General features: G+C 40.6%; 1 long non-coding RNA gene across 2 annotated transcripts; it reads right to left on the minus strand.

Moving 5' to 3' along the window:
- Positions 1-3195: 3195 nt before the first annotated feature.
- LOC144987837 (uncharacterized) lies at positions 3196-6986 on the minus strand. 2 transcript variants are annotated; one of them, XR_013651511.1, is made up of 5 exons: positions 6900-6986; positions 5590-5667; positions 5225-5301; positions 4772-4883; positions 3196-3227 (listed from the first exon to the last, which is right to left on the minus strand). It is a non-coding gene; the product is annotated as an uncharacterized LOC144987837 (long non-coding RNA). The 2 variants fall into 2 exon arrangements; XR_013651510.1 differs by lacking the exon at positions 3196-3227 and having other exon boundaries at positions 4745-4883.
- Between the last annotated feature and the right edge of the window lie 630 nt (positions 6987-7616).

The following is a 7616-nucleotide window of genomic DNA, read 5'->3' on the forward strand; positions in this document are numbered from 1 at the left end:
AAATATTTACGGTACACTTTAAGATGCCATAAAATGAGTTGGTTTGTTTAAATTGATTATTTTTTTACATTTACATGTGAACTTTTTTTTCTTTATATTCTGGACTCACATGTAATATTCACCAAAACTTTAAAAATAACTGATTTACAGAACTTACTTTGCTGGATTTCAAAATAAGAGCTTAAAGTGACAGAAATCGTTGATGAATTGAAAGTTGTTCCCTCCGCTGGAGCTTATTCGTTTAACGCTGCAGATTCCTCAGTCATTCCATTGTATTTTCTCTTGAAAAATCCCACCTGTGGAAAATGTGAACAATCAAAATCACACAAAAAGCTCTTCATGCATGGTATACTTCAAATAATGTACAATGTAGAATAAAGAAATAACATAAATGAAAATTCTAGTGTGCTTCTTTTTTAATTATGTAAAGTCCCACTCTGATCATCTTTTGATCTATTTTTAGTCTTCCCATGTGGTCTTTTATTTATAGTCATCTGTTGTTGGACAAAATTTAAAAAACTGTTGTGTTCTAGGATATTGTTTCTTAAGGGCGGCGGGAGTTAATCAGAAATTCTTCTCTGAGTTATGGCTGGTACTGTTGGTTGGGAGTAAGCCTGCACTCATTTCCCATCATCCCTTTGTTTACACTTACTCCCACTAGTTTACAGCCCCTCACCACCCCAACCTATATACATTAGCGTTGCAGCACTGCAGGCGTACATTTTTGAGCCAGATGGCAGCTCTGATAAGGAAAACGAAGACATACATGGATATATTTGTCTGCAAGTGGATGCATTAGAATGGAGAGGAGCAGGAAGTTGTAGCCAGCTAATTTTAGTTAGCACATAACAAAAACAAGCATTTGATTTTTTGCGCTTGATTCAGAACGAGTTGAATAAATAAATACTCAGTAAAAGCAGTTTTAAGCTTGATTTTCCTAGCATCCTCAGCAGTCTTCTTCAATGAAAAGTTTGCATTACTGGGTGAGGAGGTTGCACTGAACAAATGCACAACCATCTTGTAATCTTGTAATGGCTGGTTTATGTTTCCCTCTGGCCACCACAAAAATCTCAAAAGGTCACTGTCTTCTGGTGGCACTGGCCTTGGTGATACATAGCCTCTACATAAGACATTAAAGCAATTTTGTTGTGTCAAAATCTTGTCAACATGCCCAAAAGGCTGTCCGTCAGGTCAGGGCCTTGGTAATACAGCGAGTCAGTATCACTGTCAGTCTTATCATGAATAGTGTGATCAAATGCTCTTATGAAGGATTGAAATTCAAGTGGGTCTCCACTGAACACAGGGATGTCTCTCTGTGGCAATTGGGACTGTTTCTGTTGCTTAACTAGCATCTCAGTGATGTCATTTTGTTGTAGCATAGCTTCACACAAACTCACTGGAAATTTTGACTGCTCTATGGTGTTGAAATCATTACCTCGAACAATATTTGTGTTTAACTAAGTCAAATTCTGGTGACTGGCAGGAACACTTTGAATGCCTGGCACTAGATCGTCATCAAACTTACTTTAGCAGTGATTGCAGGATCTTTCCAAGTTTCATGTTCACACTCTTCAAGCACCTTTATTTTGGCTGGAGATTCAGCAATGGCTGTCTCAATCCCAAGTTGTTCTCTTTTTGTATTCAATTTGCAGTCTTCGATGTCCAGTGCTGTCTCTGTTTCAGTGATGCTGCACGTGCAAATAAAGCCGCCCGTTCTGCTTGAGCCTTGTGATGTGCAGATGATACTGATGACACTCTAGAGCAGGGGTCGGGAACCTTTTTGGCCAAGAGAGCCATAAATGCCACATATTTTGAAATGTAATTTCGAAAGAGCCATACAATAATGTAGTGTCCCTTCCCCACACTGAGGCACGGAGACTTAACCTCTTTTAAAGTTCTTTATTCTGGTTACTGCAGACCGCAACAAACGCCGTTCAATTAATTCAGCAACTCCTGAATCTCTCCCGCCGACACGAGAGCGCTTCTCCCAACTTTATATTCCCCTGCTCCCGCTGCAGCCCTCCCATTTCCCTTATTCGGCCCATAGCTGAACCCCATTGGTCCAAACTACCTAACAACAGGCTGAGCGACAGAACTGAGGGCCAATCAGATCTCTGCTTGACGCGTTCAATGAACTCCAGAACTTTTAACGCGGCCGCCACCCAGTCCAACTCAGTCCGCGACAATTTGTTTAAAACTAAATATACAAATGAATGTGTGCATTTGATTTAATTTCAACATTTTTAAAGTACAATAAGTCTGTGGATTCTTTTTAATAACATTGTTATGCTGTTGCTAATAAATGATGAGTATTTCTCGTGGTGGTTTGCTGATGGTCTAGTCTGGTTGATACGTGGTGAGTTTCTGCTTCATGCAGGCGTTGAGAATTTAAACGTGATCATAGGTCTGAATGTTCTGTAGATGTGAGACAGACTGATCACATGGAGATACGGAGCCAAACACACACTCACACACTGCAGTGAGTGACAGTGGGTTTTACGTATTTACAATCCCTGCGCGATTCACCTGCTGCCGGTCCCCACAACTCCCCCACCCTCTGCCTTCTCCCTCACACATCCCGTCCCCGCATCTGCGCGCTCTTTCTCAGAGACGGGAGCGCGTAGTTTTAGGCACGTCAATTCACAGGTTTCCAGCTGGTACAAACTCTGTGAAATAATAGATAATAGTAACTGATAGCGCTGGCGCAGATTTATGGAGTTAATTCAGTCTCAATAATCAGAAATGCACACAATCTGTTTTACAAATGCACACGCTCCGATTCACAAATGTCATTTTATGCAAACGTGAAAAATAAATTCGGAAATACACACCCTGTGTTTCACAAACACACAAATTGTGTTTCACACATACACACTAAATGTTTTACAAATGCACAATAAGTGTTTCTCACAAATGTGCACACTGTTTTTCACAAAAACATTTTAGAAATTCACAATAAATGTATCAGAGTAGGTGCTTCACAAACATGATTTTTAGGTACACATGTGATGTGAACTCACAGATCATTCGAACTGCAGACTGTGCATTCAAAATCCCGTTCTCGTTTGTGAATCTCCCCGTGTGTGTGAGAGATTTTTCTACGGTGAATATTGAGACTCATCTGACGGAGCGGGTCAACTAATCTCACCATTGGCTAGTGAATCTGTCAATCAAACTCATCGGGAAAGCAGGATGTCACGAAGACATCACACCAGAGGAGCTCAATCCTGTATTTGGAAAAAAGCAAAAAGAAATATTATATTGTCAGATTTATTTTTAATACATCATTCACTTTTATGTATCAGGGCTCCAGACTACCTTTTTTCACTAGGAGCATAGTGGCCCCTAACTGAAAATTTTAGGGGCACAACCAGAAAATTTAGGGGCGCATACCGTAAATCAACATTCTAACCAAATCTACTAATTTCCACTGTATTACAAATAAATACTTTAATAATAGATGCAGAAATTACAATGTGCTGTTTCTAATTCAGTGTCATATTTTATTCTGCACTTTTGAAGATGCAACATGAAGGTAAACTGACAGCACCATCGCTGTCACGACAGTACAACTAAGTAAAAATAGAAAAAAAATACCATACATTTAGAATAAAAAAAAGTTTTTAGTAACAAGTGATTACCGTAGTAACCTTTCGTAATTTCACAGTTTCAAACAATACTTAAATGTATGTAAATAGTAGAGGATGGAAATTCATGTTGGTGACACCAAATAGGTTCAGCCAAGATGCACAATAAGCGTGTTTGAGATCACCCAGATGGACGCAACACTGCACAGATCACCTGGTGTGTGACGTATATTTTTGTTTTTGCTCCAACATCACCTGTCAATCAAAACAAAAATATCACGAGAAAGGGGTGAGAGCAAGACACCAATCAGAGCGAACGCAGCTGGAAATTTAGTATTGAACTGACTAAAACCTGCCCTACAGACTACAAAACAATGCATTATGGGACATGCGTCCTGATGGGTTTTTTGTAGTTCACTGATCAATTAAAATAATTTAAAATACCAACTGATTAAAAAAAGGCTACATCCATTACAAAACATTAAAATAATTATAAAAGTTGTAATATCACAGCTCATACTTAGGGGGAGAGGCATATTAAAACGAAATTGAATGTTAAGGACAACTCCTAATTCCTGGTCTCTTTCAGTCTCGCTGCAGCTTCGATTTCATGTGAGTTTGAGACCCCTGCTGTACACTCTGTCACTGGTACACTAGCTGCAGGTCGGAAGAACAAATCAATAGTTCGCTTGCTCATAGCTCAGACGCACATATCAGGTTGTGATGATATTTGTCTCTGTTTCCTTCCCACGGATGTTTACGCGCGCTCGATTATCTCTAGGCCCCGCCCCTCCACATATTTTAGCCACTTGCAGTGACTTTCCCTATTCTTCTCAGACGCATTGGCCGCCTCAGGCATCACTCAATGAAACGCGAGTGTGTGCTCGCGTGTGCTCTAGTCTCATGAGTATTCGCGCGAGTGTGTGTGTCTGCCTGCGTGCGTGTGCGCTCGCGTCTCATTGATGATTTCATCTCTCATTTCATCGATCATTGACGTGCTCCTTTCATGTTTAATGTATAAAAAATACGGAGGGTGGAGGAGGCAAATTTACTGGTAGCACATGTGCGACTGGGTGTAAAATTCAGTCGCACACTCTCAAATTTTGGTCCCAAAATGCGACCAAATGGACGCAGTCTGGAGCCCTGTGTATATATTAAAGCTTCTAAAACTAGGTTCAACTCACCGTTGATTGTGTGTACACTTTTCCCACAATGAAGCCGTTTGTGTCAGTTGTACGTACTGTGAGCATTAACTCGGCTATGCCCACATTTTCTCCTCCGTGATCTCCTCTCACCCTGACAATAACATGAAAATCATGTCTCAAACACATAATTACAAATGCATCGCCAATACGGTACACATCAGTTTAAAATGTAATGTTCTTATGCATGTTGCCAATAAGTAGAATTTCTAGGTTAAAAAAATTGCAGGAGTGGGTTACATGTATCACTGGGGGAAAAATTGAGGCGAGAGACTGAGGGGGGGGTAAAATGTTATTCATGAGGGGAAAGAGTTTTAGAGTTGCCTTTGTTTTCAGAGGAGTTTAAAAAAAGTTATTTTATTTTTGTACAAATAACCAAGTACTTATACTGCCTGATATGTGAATAAAAGATTTCTTTATGAATGACATGAATACCTCAGAGGAAAGCCTTACACGTTCACAGCGTCACTGAAGAAGGCCAAGTGGGTGTCTGCACAGTTGTTGTCTGCTATCTTCAGGTACAGGATACATGGAATACAAGTACAAATACTTTCAACTGACAAATATTTACAGGGGCAAAAATGCTAAATTCCCAATTGATAGGTAAAACAGTAATACAATAGGATGATAAAATATGAAATAGAAGGGTATTTAATAATCCCTGAGGAATTTTTTTAAAAATGGCCATCTTAAAAAAACACAAACACACATGCATTACAAATAGAAATATCACAAAATAAAAAGATTGATAAAAAAGGTAAATAATTGGAAAATCAGTGGGTAAAATTAAAAGAAATTACTTGTAAGATGCCCTGCCAGAGAGTTGTATTGCCTGATGGCACAACAAAAGATTGTCACGCTGTCACATTCAGTAATTCCTAGAGAATAAATAAAAACACAACAAACATGGATTAGATCATTTAGCTGTCTGATCTGAAATTACATAATTTTCAAATGTATGAAAGGGGAATTTTTTAAAACACTCTTGCTATGATAACTTGAGCTTGTAGTAAAGAACAGCTTTAAAAAAAATCAGAGACAAGACACTGATCACAGGAAGCCTGTGTGTAATACTTACAGTAACTTCTACTTTAATCACTGTTGACAGCTGATTTCTCCCATCCACCCTTTCTGTGACTACTTATCGACTACAAAACAGCCTAAAAACATAATGTTTGGGATTCTTGTCATTACGTCATTGGAAGTAAAGAGATACGGGGATTTTAGTGGCTGTCACTCTGACACAATCTCACAGGGCTGGTCATCACAATGAATACGGGTTCTAACGTTAGAAACTTAATGAGGCTTCTTTCATTCAACAGTGGATTCATGTCTGTTATATTAAAAAAATGCCGTTTTCATGAATGTCATATGAATTAACTTTGTTGCACAGTCCACCCCATCTTAAAGTCTGGGTTGTGAAAATGCTGTGTCTAACTTTAACCCGGATCGCGTTTACATAAAGGCAGCACACGGAATAACTAGCTAGTTAGCAGAGCATAGCATCAGTGTTTAAACAAATCGCCGTCTCCAAATCAATACTTTTTATTAAACTTTCTTTGCTGCTGTAAATCCGGCATGTTTTCCCCTTAGTTCTATCTGAATCATGTTAAGAACCTACAGATCATTGGCTATAGACCAGGGGTGGGCAATTCCAGGCCTCGAGGGCCGGTGTGTCTGCATGATTTCCAGATACTCTTGCCCTACTCATGGCTGATTACCTGGTTCAGGTGTGTCCAGCCAATAATCTTGCCCTACTCATGGCTGATTACCTGGTTCAGGTGTGTCCAGCCAATCAGAACATGCCAGAGCAGGGTATGCTGGAAAACATGCAGGACTGCGGCCCTCAGTGCCCACCTCTGCTATAGACGCTAGCTTGAACCGACACCGGCTTGAACTTCACTCACACTCACAGGCAGACACAACTTGCACAGGCTAAGCAAAACAAAGCTAAGCTAATTTGCGGTGGGGGTACTCTGCAAACGACTCGGCTGCAGTGTTCATAAAGCATTCACACATGTCACTTGGCAAAGGAGAACGCTTCAACTTAGTATTCAATAACATTACAGGACGTACAACGAGGGAATGATCAAATAAATGCATTACTTACGGGCTGAGACTGATCCCGTTCAGAAGACCTCTCCGCCATGTTTGCCGCCCGCGTCCTCCCAACTGCTGTGCTGAATAGCTCCCTCCCTCGTCACTTTGAAAGTGAGGAGTGTAAGGGGCCATTCGATTGGCTAAAAGCGAACCCGCCTGCTTTGCCGATGAGTTTGATTGACAGATTCACTAGCCAATGGTGAGATTAGTCGACCCGCTCCGTCAGATGAGTCTCAATATTCACCGTAGAAAAATCTCTCACAAAGGTGGGGCCGGCAAGATGGCGGCGTGACCGGTTTGTTTTTATCGAGCTCCGAGCACCTAACTTTTTTATTGAGCTTTTTTGAAGCAGCAACATTTTGCTTTTTCTTGAAAACGATCGGTGAACGTTGTGGATTGTACTTTTTGGATACTTTTTACAAATTCCCACCATTCAAAATGCCCAAACCTCCTAAAAGAAGCGAATCTTCTAAAGACAAACACAGCTCCGCTAGCTTGTTGTTAGCCGACGAGCACGACTACTCCGGCAGCAGCATGGACATTCCCGTGACTTCGGAGGAGGAATTTCCTTCACTCCCAGTGACCCCAAGTAAGCCTCCTCTTGCTAAAAAGCCTACTATGTCCTGGTCCATGAAGTCAGATGAAGCAGTCAATATGCTCGCCGAACTAATCAACTCAAGAAGCGATGCTCTTGAAAAAATGGTTGAAACTGTCCGTTCCGAAATTA

This window comes from Oryzias latipes, chromosome 19 (assembly GCF_053564925.1).
Source record: "Oryzias latipes strain Hd-rR chromosome 19, Olatipes_Hd-rR_3.1".
Lineage (NCBI taxonomy): Eukaryota > Metazoa > Chordata > Actinopteri > Beloniformes > Adrianichthyidae > Oryzias > Oryzias latipes.